Source organism: Lycorma delicatula, chromosome 6, assembly GCF_047948215.1.
Source record: "Lycorma delicatula isolate Av1 chromosome 6, ASM4794821v1, whole genome shotgun sequence".
NCBI lineage: Eukaryota > Metazoa > Arthropoda > Insecta > Hemiptera > Fulgoridae > Lycorma > Lycorma delicatula.
The window spans coordinates 156,716,890-156,737,719 of NC_134460.1; positions in this window are offsets into that span (position 1 = coordinate 156,716,890).

Sequence of the window (20,830 nt, forward strand, 5' to 3'; positions counted from 1 at the left end):
AATTCAAGTTACAATTTACCATAGAGCGGCTGAATAACTTAACAATTTGATTAGGATACTTTATTTTAATGTTCTTTATTAAAACATAAGGACAGTTAATTTTACAATGAACAAATTACAACAATAATGAAAGTTATAATTTATAATCTTACCGTAATAAATTAATTCGTAATTACTTGAAATAGTTTTAATTTTAGGAACGGATCGAATTAATAAATAATGTAAACCGTTACAATACTTTTTCTAGTTGTGAGAAGTACGACTGAATAAGTTCTACACATCGATTATGTGAAACCAGCTAAATCGGTGAGCTACCCTTGAATTTATAACACCAAACAAAAATATAATGGTTACCCTACTAAAAAATTATTAACGTTAAAACTATTATTACTATCGATTTAACGTCTCGTGCATCGAAAGAACACTCTAAGATGATTTACAGGTATACAAAAAATGTATCAAAGAAGATATCAGTTCGGTTTAAAAAAAAGCACAGGTTGAAGAAAGATCATTGTGGCTTTCAGACGTATTTTAGAATAAAATCACCCATCGCGTGAAATCTATAAATCTAGAAAAGCAGACTGACCACAAGAAAGGAGTGCTATGATATCATTTAAAATCTTTGAGTTAACAAAGGGTAATTCTTCAATAAGGGTAATTCTTTTTCAGTAGTTAAATTATATCTTACAGCTTCAGTATGTCATAAATTGTAATTTATAACATAAATTTTAGAGGTTTAATTTCATTTATATTTATAACAGTGATATATCACTTTCTTTTTTTTTTTTTCTTTTTTTTTTGTCACATCATTTGCGGTGATGTCGGACGATGTTAGTACTAATACGTACAGGATACTGTCCCTTGTATGGTAGGCCACGCTGCCTGTAGTAATGTAATCAACACCATTACTTTAATGCTACTTTTTTTTATGCTGCGTTCGTTTGGGCGCATAGGTTGGACAGAAATACAGCACTTATTCAGAATTTAAGAAGCGCCAAGCGCAAAGCCTTAATAGTATGCATTGATGTTTTTAAAACAACCTCCTACGAGGCTACCACCGTATTGGGAAAGGCTCTCCCGATCGATTTAGCGGTGAAAGTTCGGGCGGCCATGTGAAAGTGGTGAAGAGGTAGGGAGGCTGAGGTATCTGGGATGCGGTTTCGAGCCGGGTCTGTACCGGAGTGAAACGGTGATCAAAATGCACCGGTCCTAAATTTCATTCAGTTGCCCATCTCCCGCCTGCGAAGGCTTTACAGCCTCGCGATGGATGCATGTCATCAAGAATGGCACACCACGACTAAGGAAAAGTCCTTGTATAAATTTATACAGAACTCGAGGGATGGTATACCTCTCCCGTTTTTAAGGGCAACGGGTGCCCAGGTGCTCTCCAACCACGCGAACTTGAACCAATATTTGCTTCGGTTCGGCCAGACAACTGATGAGCTGTGCGTCTGCGGGGAGATCCAGTCAAACGAACATATAATGTTCAACTGCCCAGCTCTTGGCTCAGGCCACCCTGGAACTTAGAGATCAAGGGAAAAATTGGCCACTCATATGCGGCGAGTGAATGTGGCGTGAGCCGCATTGTCGGACCGTGTGGATGTTACTTGATGCCGCTGCTTTGTTCAACCGACAACAGTAGTTTATTTTAGGGAAAGACTCCTACCTCGCTGCTGTAGGAAGCTACCCGATAATTACGGCTGGTCATCAGCCAATTAAAGCTCCAAACGCTTTAATACGGAGGACAGGTACTTGCTGGCATTCAGCGACCTAAGCGTGGCAGCGAATTACTATCTTGTCAAGATAAATTTAATTTATTGAATGCCATATATATTTTAGTAGTTTAAACCTACGCCGTCATTTTAGAATATATGACAAGCGAGCTGTGGAACACGAAGCAAGTGATGTGTGGCATCAGTGGAAACGCAATGGATACGCAATTAGATAAGTTGTAGGAGCTAGTTAGGACACCGGTCACTAAACTGATTCGAACCTCGGTAGCCGTTTGTGGCACAGACATTCGGTTTTATACTTTAGGGCGACCGAATGGAGTGGTGGTGGGAGAAAAGCCGTGCAAATCAATCATTACTTTAAGAAAAAATAACTGCGATTTGAATCTCAAATCTTCACGGCCATAAGAAATAATGGCTAAAAGAATTATAAGATTTTGAATAAATGAAGAAAAAATTAACTGTTTAACTGTAATTTCATGAAGCTCATACATACAAATATGAATAAATTACATAAATTCCGAAAGTAGTCAAATTCGGGAAGTAGTTCAGGTCATTAAAAAATGTCCATTTTAGTTAAAAGATACATACGATGTAAAAAAAAAAATTAGTTAAAAAACAAATAAATAAAAATTAAATACGGTGGATTTTTTTTTAATCAATTATTTTAATACTCAGAATTATTTCCTAAGTTATTCAGATTTTTCGCTTGATACTCTATAATACATAGAAATAATAAAAAGATCATTTTAGTATTTCTTTTTTACCACGTTGATTTTTTTCAAGGGCACTAAAATAAACAAAGTATAAAAAAAACACAACTGTAACAGACTGTACTGTTGACTTAAGCTTTACAACGGTTTATAAAAATTTCACCGTAGTTGTAACTAAAATACGAAAATTTTCTTATTAGAGTACAAGATGTTTTACAAAGTTATACTCGTTTCCTGCGCCTCATCGATAAAGTTTTCGTTTTTTTTGTGAAAGCGACTTAAAACGATTCTCTTTTTGCGTGCAGAGCAAAAAGTGTAATAGCAATAACGTTTGAAACATCTGTTGCAACCATTTTATTGTAATATATACATAGGTTACGAAAATATTATCATGAATAACAAATATCCAATTTAAATACAAGAAAAAGCTAACTTGCAATACACGGCTTAACATATGTTGTAACTTTTGCACGCTCGAATTCAGTCTAGACGTTATTTAATGACGGTTCACCGAGCATACTATCTCTACCACGTTTTAAAAAGTTTGTTGCGTCTAAAACAACACAAAATACTCATGAAACTACAGTTTATAAGAATATATTTATCAAACGTCTTATATACACGTTTGAAATATTGTACTTATATAGACAATTATGCTTATAATGTACATAAAATTAAATACAAGTTCCTTAACCTTTAGTCTTATACTAAAGCAAGCTATTTCCGATTCCACAGACGATTAAAACTTACATAGTATTGGTTTCCTTGACGGAAATACGTGTATCAACATAAAAAAATTGACAGTTTAAATGAACAGTCAAAAAACTGGGTTCGCCTAAAATGTTAATTTATATTTTATAAAATCAAAAACGTAGCCTTATTGTATAAAAACATTTTTGATATAATTTTGAGGATAACTAAAATCACAATAAATTATGTAGCATAAAGAAACATTTATTTTTTTTTTTAATAAAATATATACGTGCAATCTAATTAAAAATACAGCCAAATAATTAAAATAAAGCATTTTTATATTATATATAATTATAGTAATGTTATTTTTAAAACCAATGACAGTTCAGAAAATTCTCTCAGATATTCCGGAACGGAACGCAAGAATGGCGGGAGTTTCAATATTTCTCCCTACAGATCGCAGAGCCTGGACAATGTCCCTTGCTGCTGTATCTTTCTATTATCGGGCGGATTTCATCGGTTATTTAGCGGCGGTTATAAATATTGGTAATTTGCGTTCCTATCCGTACGGACCATCGTGAAATTTATTTTCCGGTTCTGGCCGTGATAGATTAAGCTTTTGAGCCTAGTAATCCCAGCGTGATTCCCCTTCAGTCCATCCGCTAAAGTACCTTCGGTACCAGCACCTATGGGATAACAGGAGTGCGCCTGCCGGAGCTCTAGTTATTTGGAGGGAGAAATGCGCCTCGTTCTCTGGAGGGAGTCGCATATGCTGACTAAATGAAATTGTGTTCTCTACGTGGGACGGTGTGGGGTGTTGTCTAGCTTTTTATAGTTTTAACAAAATCTAATTGCGAAAATGGTCACTGTCGCAGCCGGAATTTTCGTGCGGTTTCCATTTATAGGTTGCGCGATATAGAGGCTCCTAAGCCTGGTTTGTCATTTTTTGACTCTCGTACCGCCTTATTCACGATGGTTCGTTTAATACGGCATGAGGTCGTTTTCTTATAGTACGGGCCTCTCGGCAGATGTCCCGGAGATGGCCGTGTTCGGACACGGTCGCTCTCCCGAACAATCTGCGTGCCTGCGCCACTCCCACTTCGGATACGCATCGTATCGAAGAGTAGTCCCGCATCGTATCGAAGAGTGACGTTTCTGACGAACCACGGTGCTCCAAATATCGTCCGCAATGCTATGTTTTGGACGGCTTCTAATTTCTTTTGAAGCGTGGAGTTCATAAAGCTCCCCGTGCCGGGTAAGCATATGTTATAATTGGCAGGACGTATAGCCGAAAAATGAGCAATTTGGTCGCCAGTGGATATGGGCTGGCACTATTCAGTACTGGGTATAGTGAGGCCCTGACGGCCCTCAGATATTAGCATTTTTGGGCTCAAGTCACCTTTCTTTTGCTGTAGCCTTAGTGCACCTCGAAATACCATTTCCAAGTGAGCTGTAAATTGTGAAATGAATAATATAACTGACGATGCTGCCGACTAAGCTACAGATAACAATCCGTGTTTTCTGAAATTATCATTCAAATAAGTCATGTAGTTGAAATTCTCAAGCAATTAGCGACTCGGTACAGTATTCATGCAATGAATGAAATATATTCGGAAAAAATGCGAAACGGTTCAAAAGAGTAGAAAGAAATGTATGAAGTGCGTTCAGAGCTATCTTCCATCACCGCCAACGCTCGAAGAAACGTGATAATGAAATTAAAACGATCAACAAATCAAGAGCCCAATACACATCAGTAAGATAAAATAAGCGGGGAAGTAGCACTAAAAAAAAAAAAAATCGAAACGCTGAATTTGTACCCCCCAAAATTTTCTTTTGTGAAAGTTTTTAAATTAGCTAATATTTATTATTATTTTTATACTTTCCTTTTTGATTTTGATTAATTTCTCATAAACAGAATTATTTCAGTGAGATGAGATTAAGTTACTTTATTTTAAAATTTTAATGACAAAATAATGTTAAACATTATACTTTCTTCATTCTTTTAATTAAATTTTATATTTTAATATAAAAAATACTAATTTAACAGGGCATATTAAAAAAATAGACAGAAATTTTTTTACCAGTTCAATAAACGCAAAATAACTTAACGTAAATGTTCAGATAGATTGTAATATAAATAAAAGGAAACATAGCTAATCGATAAATATTAATGGGAAAAATACTTGCCAGAAATGTTCCAATAACTGAAAAACATAATATAGATAGAAAAAGGTTCACTTGAGATGATGAAAGAAACAAAACTAATTCGGCCAGCTTTGATAAAAATTCAACAACAAAATTAATAAAAATTAAAATATAAAAGGAATTCCATTCTTTAAATTGAAATAAAATTTTATGTTTCGGTATGAACTCTTTATAGTTGTTTAAAAGATTCCAATATAGAAAGTAACAAAGAAATTTAATAAATTTCTTCATAAAAGAGTAAAAAATAAAACCTATGAGCATAAAACAGGTTAGATATAAATAAAACACACACACACACACACACACTATATGTATATTAAAATTTAATTTAAATTCGTTTGAAGTATTATTTTAAAATACATAGTACCTTTTGAACAAAGACACGTATTTGGTATTTAATTTTAGAAGGACAGTTTATTTCCATAAGGCATTTATACGCAATTTTCAGGCAAAACAGTGCACGTGCTTTGAAATAATTTCATAAAATTATTCTCTCTTTAAATACGAGTATTAAACTCGTACGATACATACACTAAAATTTATTAGAATGTAAAATTAGTAACAATCAATTTAATGAACAATAATAGGTTAATATATTTGTTTGTTAATTTTTCCCTCACGAATAAATATGAGTGCTATATTACGCTGTATAAATGCGCATGCGTCTATATTTTTAAAGATAAGAATGCATTCGGTCAGTAAATAAAATACTTCGTTAATATTCCGTGCTACTTTGGTAACTCTACTAATCACCGAATAAATATGAAAATGAAATGGATTTTGACGTGAAACGTCTTTAAAATCACACCGAAACGTAAGGGTACCAGAACAGAAATTTGTAGCGTAAAGAAAAGGTCTATATCGTTTTGCCTTAATAACTCCTTAACTATTAGTCTTGGAGTCGTAAATGCGGTATCATCTTATAACATACCCGGTCAGCTCGCCGATACGACTTTGCGTTTGCGTCAGAGTGAGCGGGTTGTTGGGGAGGGGGGTTCATAGGGCAGATCGGCAAAAACTGGCGCTCTCGCTCATTTCCATTCAGTGTATCACAACTTAGACGTGATAGCGCGGTGATTTGTGTTCAGAGTTTCTTGGGATAGTTCGATTAAAGTAATAATAAATATATTTTGGACAATATTTACGTGTATATAATTAAAGTAACCATGTAAAAAAGTATAAAAATTCAATACATCAGTCTCAGCCCGCGCAAAAGCCAGAAATATAAATTACGCTTATCGTTGGAAAGGAGAGGTTATAAGCCACGCACAGGTACCCCCCCAATGTCCGGTGCCGAGGAAGTGAGACTGTTTCGGGAGCGTTGCAAAACTGGCACGGCGCGCTCAATAAACGACAGTGTGACCACCTATACCGCTGCTCATTATGCCTTATGTTCCTTACTTTCATATCACAGGCCGATGTTGAACAAAGTTGTCGTCAAATATCAGTCGAAATAAATATCATGTACCATTTAGTGTCTGTTTTATGTTAAAATTATATCTAGTACGCATTCGATGTCTCATTTTTATTTCAGTTCGATACTAAAAGCGACTCGTTGACATACAGAGCGACCAATTTATTTATAGAGTTGGCCAAACGAAGGAACTAAAATTTTCAGTCGGAGACTTTCAGTTTTGCTCAAAACAGATACGATGGTGGCTCTCCCATTTAACTTTAAGATAAGTTGGTCGTCTGTAGCTCGGAGGAACTTCATCTAAGGTATGTAACGTTTCACGTTCATCGGCCGTGTGCCCAGACACAGTTCCACCCAAATATTTTGTTCTGTTACATCTATTGGCCATCACCATATTTAAAAAATCTGATGTGGACACCGCATGACTTCCTTGTACGCCTATTAAATTACATATGCACATTTATTTTTAAATGAAAAGTACATAACATTTTATTTCATTAAAACTTTAATGATAATTTCGTTAAATCAATAACTTCTGTTATTTTTTCATTTTTATTTATTTATTGAATTATTATTTATTGTAAAACATTTTTTACAATAAGAGATTAATAATTATTAATAAATCTATATAAAAAAATGAGGAAAATTAACAAGATCAACGCCCCACATTTAGAATTTCTTGAGCCAAAATTTGGAGAAAATCGGTTCGGTCAATCTTCTGAGATATAAGGCCAAAAGCGTGCGACACAAATTCCTACATACATACGCATACACATACTTACATAAATATATATTTTTTTGTGTGTGTAAATGTACTAGATGGACCCTAAAATGTAAGATTTGAAATAACAGTTACACTTTTTTGATACGAATATCATACTTTTCCTTTCAATGTAGCTATTCTAGCTATATTCTCCGGGAAAGTAATACATAAGCAAGAGAGTAAGTCAAAAAGGAACGCGAAATTTAAAAAAAAAAAAAAACGTTAAATTTTATTTCCACTTAAAAAAATTATGCTTATTTTTCAATATAATCCTGTCTCCTAATGTGCACCTCAGTCTATTTTTCAACAAGCATTTAATTTCCTTCTTGGAGTCAAATCAGGATTATACGACCGATAATCCAGCAGTTCAAAACTGAAACCTTGAAGGCAAAAATGCGTTATTATGGGTGTATGACGACAATCATTGTCATGAAACATCAAACCTTTTGAAAACTTACACACCTTTCGGACTTGTTTTTTGCCTTCAGTGATAGCAGTGACACAGTAGTTTTCACTTATCATGGTTTGACCTTTAGACGTGAAGTAAACAAAAACTAATCTTACATACCGCAGAATATTATCGTAATTAACTTTCAAGCTGATGGTCTAAATTTTCAACTGTTCATCGTACGCAAAAATTCTAATATTTTTAACAGATCAGTCCATTCAAGGATCTTTGTTCCACTCAAACAATTTTTCATATCGTCAAAACTAATTTACCAATCCCTTTTGGTTTCATATGTTCTGAAATGAGAAAGCACAGCATTAATGTCCCGTAGTGCAATCGGACAAAGGAGCACTCATCTTAAGTTAATTTTTAAACATAACCACAAACAGCTAAAAACGAAACTGTACTTCAACAGATCCTAAATTATAATTTTCAATTAATATTAAATAATCAGATGTTTCACCAAATCTGATGTGGACATTACATGACTTCCTTGTACGCCCATTAAATTACATATACACATTTTTAAAAGTACATAAAATTTTATTTCACTAATAACTTCTGAGTTTTTTCATATATTTCTTTTTTATTGTCATTATTGAAAATATTTTTTACAATCACGGGTTAATAATTACTAAATAAATATATTTAAATTGAAAAAAGAAAAGTTGCAAAAGTAAATAAAAAAAGTTAAAAAAAAAAGAAAAAAAGGGAATGAAGTCTCATTCGAATCTTTGTGCCTTCCCTTTAAGACACAAATATTTCATTAATTAAAATTTTAATTTTGATTTCGATTGCAATCAAAAAGGGAGGTGCACAAATAGATGTTAAAACAGTCGTAAATCCAAAATTTCCACTTCCTACGGCTAATCGTATTTTAGTTGTGCGAGATACGTACGTACAGACGTCATGGCGTAACTAGTCAAAATGGATTCAGGGATGGTCAAAATGGATATTTCCGTTGATATTTGAAAACCGAAATGTTTCGCGATCACAGTACTTCCTACTTCGTATATCCCAAACCCGTAGGGGAAGATACCCGCCTTGTGACGCTTCCGGTCGCAACACCCCCCCCCCCCCACGACCGTTTCTAGCCCTGATGGGCTTTAACGGGAGTCGTGTTTCACCCTCTTACGTTTTACACCTCATAGTAATAAGCCTTTACTTCGTATAATGAAGTAAAAACGTTAAAGGTTACAAAAGAAAAGAATATAATATATGATAATACAATATTTTCTATAGATGTCAACTCTCGTCCTGAGAAATTTCATTATTTATTTTTTAATTCTGTACACGGGAAAAAATCGTTATTTTAAGTAAGGAAAAATTACCAACTTTAACAAACCATTCCTCATTTTTAGGATAGATCAAATGAAAACTACTTGAAACTAAACCTCAATTTTTTTTTTAAATCTAGTTATCAATAAACCACGGTCCTAAATAAAAATACACAAATAGTTCTAAAAAATTGAACTATTAAATTAATATAAAAGCCGATATGGAGCCACCTCGTTATAACGTTTGCAGTTAAAGTGATAGACTTTTCATCAGTAACACGTAGTTATGGTAACAAAAATCATTCAATAATCCTGAAATCTCCAAAATAAAATAATTAATTACATTAAGAAATAAAAAAAATATCTCCATCATTTAAAATTGTATAAAATCTATTAATAGTTAAATTTACTAAACAACAACCCACTACATATGAACGCTTAAAAATAATCAAATTACCAAACAAATTTATTTAAAACTATCACTCATCAACCCTGAAATTTGTCAAAGATAACGACGGATTAAGGTACATAAATAAAGGGTACCCCATATAAAACGAAACCCAACCTTATATTGGTAGGTATTGAAATAATAAAAAGGCATGTGTAAATGTAAATGTAATTTTTATTATTACCATCCATTACCTTACATTTAGAATAAATGTTGGAAATGGCCGCCATCTTCTTGAATACAAGCTTCAATTCTTTTTACAGCGTTTCTTGCAACTTTTTTCATAGTTTGTGGCTGGATATTTAATACAGCTTGTTCAATATCGACTTTCAATTGTTCAAGTGTTCGTGGTTTGTTGCTGTAGGCTTTTTCTTTGAGGTAACCCCGTAGAAAAAAATCCGCTCAGACTAATTTGGAAATCTTGGTGGCCACAAGCCTCGACCGATAACACGATTACCAAAGAATTCCTCAACGAAATCAGAAGTTGAACCTGCGTAGTGCGATATCGCACCGTCATGTTCTAGCCGGCAGTATCTGTCTTCCTCTTCCAAGAGTTCGATGAACTGAAATAAAATATCCTGATGTCATTCTGCATTAATGGTGTACTCAAAAAAAAATAGGACCGATTATTTTCTTCCGCGATATCGCGCACCACACGCCCGACACCTGCGGCTGTAATTGTTTTTCGTGATAAACGTGGGGATTTTCAGCACTCCAAATTTTACTGTTTTGGCTGTTTACGTAGCCATCCGAATGAAACCGTGCTTCATCTGTGAAAAATAACGAATCCATAACGTTAATTCCCTCGCGCAGAAATCGACGGAACCGTTGAAAATATTGTAGCCGTTTTTCTTTGTCGAGCTCAAGAAGTCGATGAACCGTTTGAATGCGATAAGGTCGTAATTGTAATCGTTTGGTCGCCCGATGAACGGTTGATTTAGACAAATTAATTACAGCAGACAAACGTGTGATCGATTTATTTGGCGAGGCGAGTAATCGGTCTTTGATTTCAGCGACTGTATCTGTATTCAACACTGACGCAGATCGTTTGTGTTCCTTGTTATTAACAGAACCGGTCTCTCTAAATTTTGCGACTAACCTTAATACTGATGTTTTGTTAGGAGCCGGTTTATCTGAGTACTTATGGCGAAACAAATCTTGCACTACAACCGCTGATTTCGTACTGAAGTACGACTCGACAATGAAAACACGTTCATGTAGCGAAAACACCATCTTGTCTCTAGCAATACACTGAACGTTATAGTTGCATTGTTGTTACTATCGGTAGTGTTCTACTGCGTCGCCGCGATGTTCAGATGTTGGACGAGTCCATTTCAGTAACGAGGAGGGGAGTAAGCTTGACTTTTGAAATTTCATGGATGAGTGATTGATGGGTTGCGTTTTATATGGGACACTCTATATATAATTATAAAGCGTATAAATGCATGCTGCTTCCAAAAAAAATCTAAATGCTATTTTTAAATCGCATAACAACTTTAATTAGGAACGTGTTTTTTCTTTTTTTCTAAAACAAATGTCCACGAGTAAAATTATTCTATTAATATAACTCGGTTTTGAAAACGATGTAAACACTCCGTTTCAGTCTAATGTAGATTTAACAGAATCATTCAAACCGTGAGCATCAGAAATGTTTATAATGCAGCGTACTGTCTCTCTCCTTATACAACCGGAGGTCAATACTGATAAAATAATTATTAAAAAAAAAATGAAATCAAAATCAAGACCATGTAATATGATAAATGTGTATATACTTAAACACTTCCTACCGGTGCTGTATATTAGGTCTGAAAAATTTAAGAAGAGATCTCGATTTTTGATGATTTTATAAACGGTACAACACTTCTTGTGCAGAAACTCACATTACCTGCTCTACAGAAGACCAGATAACATCATCTAACGTAACTCATACGTACAGACAGACAGGATTCCCTTTGTCACTACCTATCCGCTGGACGGCGGGTAATAATTTTTATTTCTCAATTATCAGACCGATTTTTTTCTTTCTAAAAACTTTTGTCAACATCATAGTACCATCGCGAAAAATAGCTGCGTAGATTGCAATAAAATTTATTTCAATCGAATTAATAGGAAAAACATTACGCGCGAAAACATAAAAATAAATATACGGAGCGAATACATAACCTCCTTTTTTTTGTTAGAAATATACATTTATAAAATATAAAAATACATTTTACCTCATACAGAACAAATCCTAAATTAATCGTTACCTATAAAATTATTCTTTGTATATCCTAATTTATTTTATCTGCCGCAAGATTCTCGGGCTATTTTATCATATTGTAACAAGATTGACCCGAGTAACGGATTCCTGGCAGTTAAGAAGAAAGTAGTAGAAAATATAATAATGGGAGGAATCCAGAAAGGGGCTAAGAGAAATCCTTTTATTAAAGCTGACAAGTTCCGTTTAACAACAGTCCTTTGTAATACCGCTATTTTGTAAAAATATTTTTTTCAAGGCGAGAAAAATGGCAGTGAAATCAAAATAGTTGTTTTTTAGAATAAAAAAGTATTGCTGAACAGTATATGACAAATATGCAACAACACATGTTAAAAATCAGTATTTTTATTAAAAAAAAAATTAAAAAGAATGTAAAACTCGATGCAAAAAAAAATATCACTCTTAAAAAGGTTAAATGACAAAAAAAGTGGCGATTTCGGTAAAAATATCATAAAATATACGGTTCATTGTTTTTATCTTTAAACAGATTTGATCAACCTTGTTCTGAGCTCGATTAGTTTTAAAAGTAATAAAAAACAATAGTAGCCGGATTTTTCCTGAGAAACCTTAAATTTTTAAATAGGAAGAGAAAACAGTTTTACTAAAGATGGAAAATATTACTTTATTGGTGCGAAAATAAATTCGTTTAACGGGATAAGCCGCGCACTTACCGTTTTTAGTGAGCTCGAGGACGCGCTACAAATAATCGAACAGAGCATTTAAGAGGTTTCTATCTTCAATGTTATCGACAGAATCTTAAGGAACGTTTCTAAAGCATCGCATCTCTAGTTAAAATATTAAATTTTTACGATATTAAACTACAATACTTAGATGATGTAAATGTTATTCTAATAATAAATAACCTAATTAAAGAGGCTCATAACTAGAGTAGTTTTGTCGATTAACAAAAAATTTCTACTCTTTATTTTACGACTATTAAGTTCAAGATATTTCAAATAAAATTGCTATCCACGTAACTACGATTAAATAGAAAACATTAATAAAATGAAAACAATACGTTTAATGATTTAAGAAGGTAAGGCAATATAAGTACGTGTAAGCACGAGCGCGCGCGCGCACACACACACACACATATATATATATATATATATATATATATATATATATATATATATATAATATATTTTTATATACGTGTATATACATTTATAAAAATGTTTTAAAAGAACTTTTCGAACAGCGTACTGGTAAACGGAGATTCAATACGGTTTATGTGAAGAAAAAAAATAAATAAAGACTTATTTCTACTTGACGGTACATCAAACTGTAGAATGATAAAGTTTAACGGCTTGTAAACTATACGTTTCTACTCTTTAAGTGTTCCTCTTTTTTTACAGCGGGCAACATCGGAAAGTTTCCAGAAGAGGCTAAAGAAAGGTTTTTTTTTTTTAACAAATATCATAAGAGAAGCGGCAAGTTGAATGTTATTGTGAGAAACAAGAAGGCAATACCGAACTAAGAGAAGGAAGGGAGCGTATAACTCGTAAGAAAACTCCTTCATTCTATTATACCGCCGAGTTTGTCACTTCACTTAATGATGGAAAGTTATACTATAATACAGCATAAATTATCTTTAAGTCGTCAACCTTAACTTTCATTGTCATCACTGTCGTTATCTCGACTATTTTAAAGCGATTATTACACGAAAAAGAAATTTTAATTTTAATTAAACACCGGTGAAGAATGAAAGTATTTTAAATGAAAAGGGAATAACCGTAAAATTTTCACGAAGATTGGAACTTAGTACGCATTAAAATATACCTTATAAATTAAAAGTAACGCAAAATATTACACAAAGAAAAGCGAGGAAAACGTTCTTCAATTACATTAATTACAGTATTTCAAAAGAAAAATACATTTATGTTTTTCTCTTGACTAATTTTAATTACTGATAAAACAGACCGACCTTTATTAATAATACGACTTCCTCTTTCTCTTGTTTAAAGCAATAATTTTCTTTTTTTTAAGTTCTTGATCGGGATCAAAATAAAAATAACACTGTTCAGGAATAAACGGCCATAACTGAGTAATAGAAAAGTAATAATAATAAAATAACGCAATTATTTGAAGGGCTTATATTTTAAAAACGAAGTTTTACCATAAAATAACACAGTTCTATTTAAAAACAACTTTAAAATTAAATAAACGCGAAATCTTTACACTCACTTCCGAATATGATATGATATATCAAGAAGTTCGTTAGAACTTCGCCGGTAAGAGGCCACAGAATTGGACGGCACGGCGAAATCAACGAACTATGTTTACAGTTCTAAACATGAACTAATCTAAAGGTGAAATTAAAATGAAAAAATAAATAAATAAATAAAATAAATAAGCGTGAAAACATTATATTTGAGTTCAGTTAGATTTATAATAAAGAGTCCTTTCAAAAAATACCTCAAATTTTGTTAGACAACGTTTTTCTCTTCCAATCGATGAATTGTGGGACTCGAATATGTCACTTATAAACAAAAAGGTGGTTTTATGAATCGCGCCGCTAGGTAGCATTACTTAACGGCGCCTTTTAATTTACGAATGATCTCGTAATAACCTTGATAATGTACTTGAAATAATAAAATTTAAAAGAAAATATACTACACCTTGTTTTAATAGTAAATACTCTAGTGTAAATGAAAGTACTGAAGATGAAACAATTTTTTTAATTCCCATTACTTCATTAAAAAAAAATAAAAGTATTAGTTTATAAGAGATTATAGCTGTTAATAAAGCACAAATAACAGGAACAGAAAGTGTTGCAAATATGGCAACAAAGATTTGTTACAGAAACAGAAATAAATTCCCCGATTGATATAATTTTTATTCTACAATTTGAACTATTTGAACTAACCGATGAAAAAATCAAAGAAAAAAAATCATTTAATAAATAATAATAATAATAAAAAATTGTGTCCAAGGATATGATAAAAATCGAAGGTTACACTTACAAAGTAATAAGTGCAATATTACATCACGGATTTTTGATTCGTGAAGGTATTAGTTTTATTAAAAAAAGGAAAAATTTGGTATGAATTGAATGATATAACTATCAACAAATGTATATTTTTTTGTTCTAGAAAGGCAATAAATTGTAATAATAAATCCATAACATAACAATCAGTAATTCGTAAAAAAAAAAAATAAAAGAATAATTTAACAAAACGCAGTGATATAAAAAAAAATACAATGAAATTGTCAACCGTAAGGTAAGAGCCTCGTAGATATAATTTCTTCCGCTCAAAAAACAAAAATTTCTGTAATATATATAAAACTGTTTTTAACAAAATTATACTAATATCAAACTAATAGCTAACTAATAGCAAACTGGCGAAAGAAGAGTGGATTAAAGAAAAGTGTTCAGAAGTGGAAAGAGAAACGAACATTGGTAAAATTGACGGAGCATACAGGAAAGTTAAGGAAAATTTTGGGGTACATAAATTAAAATCTAATAATGTGTTAAACAAAGATGGTACACCAATATATAATACGAAAGGTAAAGTCGATAGATGGGTGGAATATATTGAAGAGTTATACGGAGGAAATGAATTAGAAAATGGTGTTATAGAGGAAGAAGAGGAAGTTGAGGAGGATGAAATGGGAGAAACAATACTGAGATCTGAATTTAAGAGAGCATTAAAAGATTTAAATGGCAGAAAGGCTCCTGGAATAGACGGAATACCTGTAGAATTACTGCGCAGTGCAGGTGAGGAAGCGATTGATAGATTATACAAACTGGTGTGTAATATTTATGAAAAAGGGGAATTTCCGTCAGACTTCAAAAAAAGTGTTATAGTTATGATACCAAAGAAAGCAGGGGCAGATAAATGTGAAGAATACAGAACAATTAGTTTAACTAGTCGTGCATCAAAAATCTTAACTAGAATTTTATACAGAAGAATTGAGAGGAGAGTGGAAGAAGTGTTAGGAGAAGACCAATTTGGTTTCAGGAAAAGTATAGGGACAAGGGAAGCAATTTTAGGCCTCAGATTAATAGTAGAAGGAAGATTAAAGAAAAACAAACCAACATACTTGGCGTTTATAGACCTAGAAAAGGCTTTCGATAACGTAGATTGGAATAAAATGTTCAGCATTTTAAAAAAATTAGGGTTCAAATACAGAGATAGAAGAACAATTGCTAACATGTACAGGAACCAAACAGCAACAATAACAATTGAAGAACATAAGAAAGAAGCCCTAATAAGAAAGGGAGTCCGACAAGGATGTTCCCTATCTCCGTTACTTTTTAATCTTTACATGGAACTAGCAGTTAATGATATTAAAGAACAATTTAGATTCGGAGTAACAGTACAAGGTGAAAAGATAAAGATGCTACGATTTGCTGATGATATAGTAATTCTAGCCGAGAGTAAAAAGGATTTAGAAGAAACAATGAACGGCATAAATGAAGTCCTACGCAAGAACTATCGCATGAAAATAAACAAGAACAAAACAAAAGTAATGAAATGTAGTAGAAATAACAAAGATGGACCCCTGAATGTGAAAATAGGAGAAGAAAAGATTATGGAGGTAGAAGAATTTTGTTATTTGGGAAGTAAAATTACTAAAGATGGACGAAGCAGGAGCGATATAAAATGCCGAATAGCACAAGCTAAACGAGCCTTCAGTAAGAAATATAATTTGTTTACATCAAAAATGAATTTAAATGTCAGGAAAAGATTTTTGAAAGTGTATGTTTGGAGTGTCGCTTTATATGGAAGTGAAACTTGGACGATCGGAGTATCTGAGAAGAAAAGATTAGAAGCTTTTGAAATGTGGTGCTATAGGAGAATGTTAAAAATCAGATGGGTGGATAAAGTGACAAATGAAGAGGTATTGCAGCAAATAGATGAAGAAAGAAGCATTTGGAAGAATATAGTTAAAAGAAGAGACAGACTTATAGGCCACATACTAAGGCATCCTGGAATAGTCGCTTTAATATTGGAAGGACAGGTAGAAGGGAAAAATTGTGTAGGCAGGCCACGTTTGGAGTATGTAAAACAAATTGTTGGGGATGTAGGATGTAGAGGGTATACTGAAATGAAACGACTAGCACTAGATAGGGAATCTTGGAGAGCTGCATCAAACCAGTCAAATGACTGAAGACAAAAAAAAAAAAAAAAAAAAAAAAAATACTAATATCAAAAAAGGTAAGAAACTACATTTCTAATCTCAAAATTTGTTATTAATTTAGAATTTTTTTCAAAAAAAATTATATGATAAATATATGTAATAGACAATAGATATAAATAATAGATAATAAACAATATTTAAGCTTTCCATATAATAAGCAAAAAAATAAAAATTTATTACAAAACTCTTACCGGCCCGATTTCATTTATTAAACAACGAATAATCATAAGAATTGTATTATTTCTGTAAATGTAATATGCATTACTTATAAACGTAGATTCTTACGCTGAGTCTTACTTGTAAAACTGTTTACTACCTAATAAAGAGAGAGTCTTTACTATATTGCAAAGAAGTATTACGTGAATTCCAGTTTAGATAGTCAGACGATTCACAAAAAATAACGACGGCTCAATTTGATATACGAGCAAATATCCACCGGACTGCAACATTCAAGGAGTTTCACGATGAGTCAAATAACATTGCCGAGTTGTGTCCTCATCGGCCAGTCTAATAAGTAAAACCCACCTGGTCGGTCTAGTGGTGAACGCGTCTTCCCAAATCAACTGATTTGGAAGTCGAGAGTTCCAGCGTTCAAGTCCTAGTAAAGTCAGCTATTTTTACACGGACTTGAATACTAGATCGTGGATACCGGTGTTCTTTGGTGGTCGGGTTTCAATTAACCACGCATCTCAGAAACGGTCAAAGTGAGAATGTACAAGACTACACTTCATTCACACTCATACATATCATCCTCATTCATCCTCTGAAGTATTATCCAAACGGTAGTTACCGGAGGCTAAACAGGAAAAAGAAAGAAAGAAAGTATAATAAGTAAGAACAATCAATCCTATTTGTAGAATAATATTCCGGAGATTGGTCCCTGGTTACTACCACAACTACAGGAAATTACAAAATGAAACGGCTACCAAAAGAAATTATCCCGAACAAAGTACGCTTCAAATAAATCTAAATGTAGCAAATTTCCGAAGGAAATGCTTTATAATATAAACAAAAAACGTTTTCAAATGTATCTTATAAAGAAAGAAAGAGAACTATAGTCGCATAATGATAAAGATATAAAAAATCTGACAACACAGTTGTAGAACTTTCCCGTAAAACTACGGGATGTTTCTGATTCACGGCTTACACACACAACTTAGTTTAAAACATTTAAAATTTTATTTAAATATAATATTTTTTCGTTTATTTAATTCGATAATTTTAACTAATGTGCGCGCGCATAACGGATTTAATGCACGTGGGTGTGGCGGTACTACTGGCGACGGTCGGCACTAACTAAACTAATGTAATTTCACTACTTACATAGAACAAACTTCGCTTGTATGATCAACAACTGGTGTAGCCGAGACGCACCAGGTAACGAGTCAACTGGGCGATCGAGTTCGAGACCCGGCCAAACCGAGTTACATTTTTACTCTTTAAATATTACCCGTTTATTTAATTCTAACGCTCACCTATGATGTCACAACATAACAATAGTTTAGAGCATTTTTTTGGGCGTGGCTACGATAATGCAAAAAAGTTTTTTGCCGATATTGTTATTTTTTAATTGTTAAAAATTGTGCCTAAGAAAAATATGACCTTAATTAGGCGAAATCTCGATATACTGAGGATAGAGTATTTGATGGAACCAACTGCTCTACAGCCTCACCCTCTTGACCTTTTAATGCATCAATGCTCCTTATTTCTTGCATCAATGTTTCTATTGCGGTGTACTACTGGGTTATACAAAAAATGTAATATTGTCGTGAATATTTTTTATATTAGATCTTTTATGGTTTTTAGTTTTCTTTTTAGTCTTTTTGTTATCCGAGAACGGACCCTTTACACCCACTTTGGACTTGGTTAAATTCTAATTCACTTTTGGTTTTATTTTAGATTTTATCTGTGATATTAGTTGTAAGTTTTATTCATCTTTTAGATTAGCTTTATTTTCTTTTATTTTTTAATAAAAAAATTCCGGGGGATGATAACGCGCAGGAATTTTTTGGCCCCCCCCAAAAAAAAATGCTCCTTATATAGAAGTAATCAGACCAAGTTGGGTCAAAATCACTCCAGTAGTTCTGGAAGTATAAGGTGATTTAAAGGTCGATATCGAACATACACACGTACATATTAACATTATAATCCGGAAAATTTCCATCCGGTTTTTGGGTTTCTTAAGTGTCAAATCGTCAAGAACAGGTGAAAACCGGATATACCCATATTGAACCGATTTAAATATTTTCTCTGCTAAAGCAATGCTATAGAGCTACCTAGACGGGTAAGTAAAAATTTTACGATAAAGAATGTTGTCTATGACAGCGTAATTTTTAATTCCTTTAATTGTTTTATAGATTTTAAGTTATTTGCAAGAAAAGTGTCTCGGTATCGCTACAATTTCCACTAAAGAATAAAAGAAAGAAATACTGAAAATTGTGAATTTGTTAAAAAATAAGGGCACGAATATTCTTAAAAGATGTGGATCAAAATGAAAAATATTTTTTTTGACGTCGGTTAGAATTGGGATTATAAAAAATCAAAACCAGGCTAAAAAAAAAAAAAGAATTAGCTGCTTTAAGATAAAGAAATATCCTTCCTTGTGTACTTTTAAAATTTATTTTTATTAATTTTATTGGTGTTTACCGCAAAACCAAGAGTTTAATGTATTTTATTTAAATAACTTTTTCTCAATTTACTGTTCTGTGACGATTTCGATGGCAATGCTAACGTAATTAAATAACTACGGTAATCACTAGGATAAAAATAACTCAAAAAAACCTGTATTATTAATCATTAAGCTGTTTATATCAGGTTCAATCAATCAACGGTTCTCAAATTATGCGATAACTTAGTTACATATAGATAGATATTTTATGCTAGTTTAACTGGATACATTTCATTCCCTTCCAAACCATATATAGTAGAAGTCACAATAATAAACTGTCTTTGCTGAACAATTTTTTACGAATAACTTAATGGAGAATATTGGTTTTATATCATATTACACCATAATTTTTTTATTTTAATTTTGAAATTTGCAAATCACTCTTGAAGGAAGATTGTTGAAATTACGGAAAATTACACACAAACATGTATTCTCGGGAAGTGTATTTCAGTGAATTATAATTTTGATAACAGATTTTGTAACAAAATTAGTGTTCAAAAATAGTTATAACTGATGTTTAAAATATTTATAAAAGTTTTTCTACTGACCGACTTTAACATGTTTGATTTTGAAATTGATATTTTTTTTCAATAAAAAAGGATGGTGCGTTGGTTTGTAGTGGGTACTCACATTTATTTTAAATGAAGCGCTACCATCTGGCGGAAAAAATTGAACTAATCAGTATATAATAAATTGTATTATGCACTATAAACAGTACGTTGTTTACATTAACATATATTATACTTATTATTTTTTTTACATTTTGTTAAAAAAAAACTATTGTATACGTAAGTTTTTTTTAAATTTTATACAAATAAATAAGTATAGAAACACAATGCTTCTTGATACGAGCGATGTATATATATATATAATACTAGCATCCCCGTCACGGCTTCACCCGCGCTATTTGGCTGCTTGCGTTTCCCATTGCAACTGTATCCAGATAAGCACTAAACACAAAAAAAATTTCCTTCAAACTCAATTCAAATGTATATTTTTTGTTTGCAAAACTTTTAATAAAATGTTATTATCTTAAATATGCAAGTTTGTTAAACACTTTTTA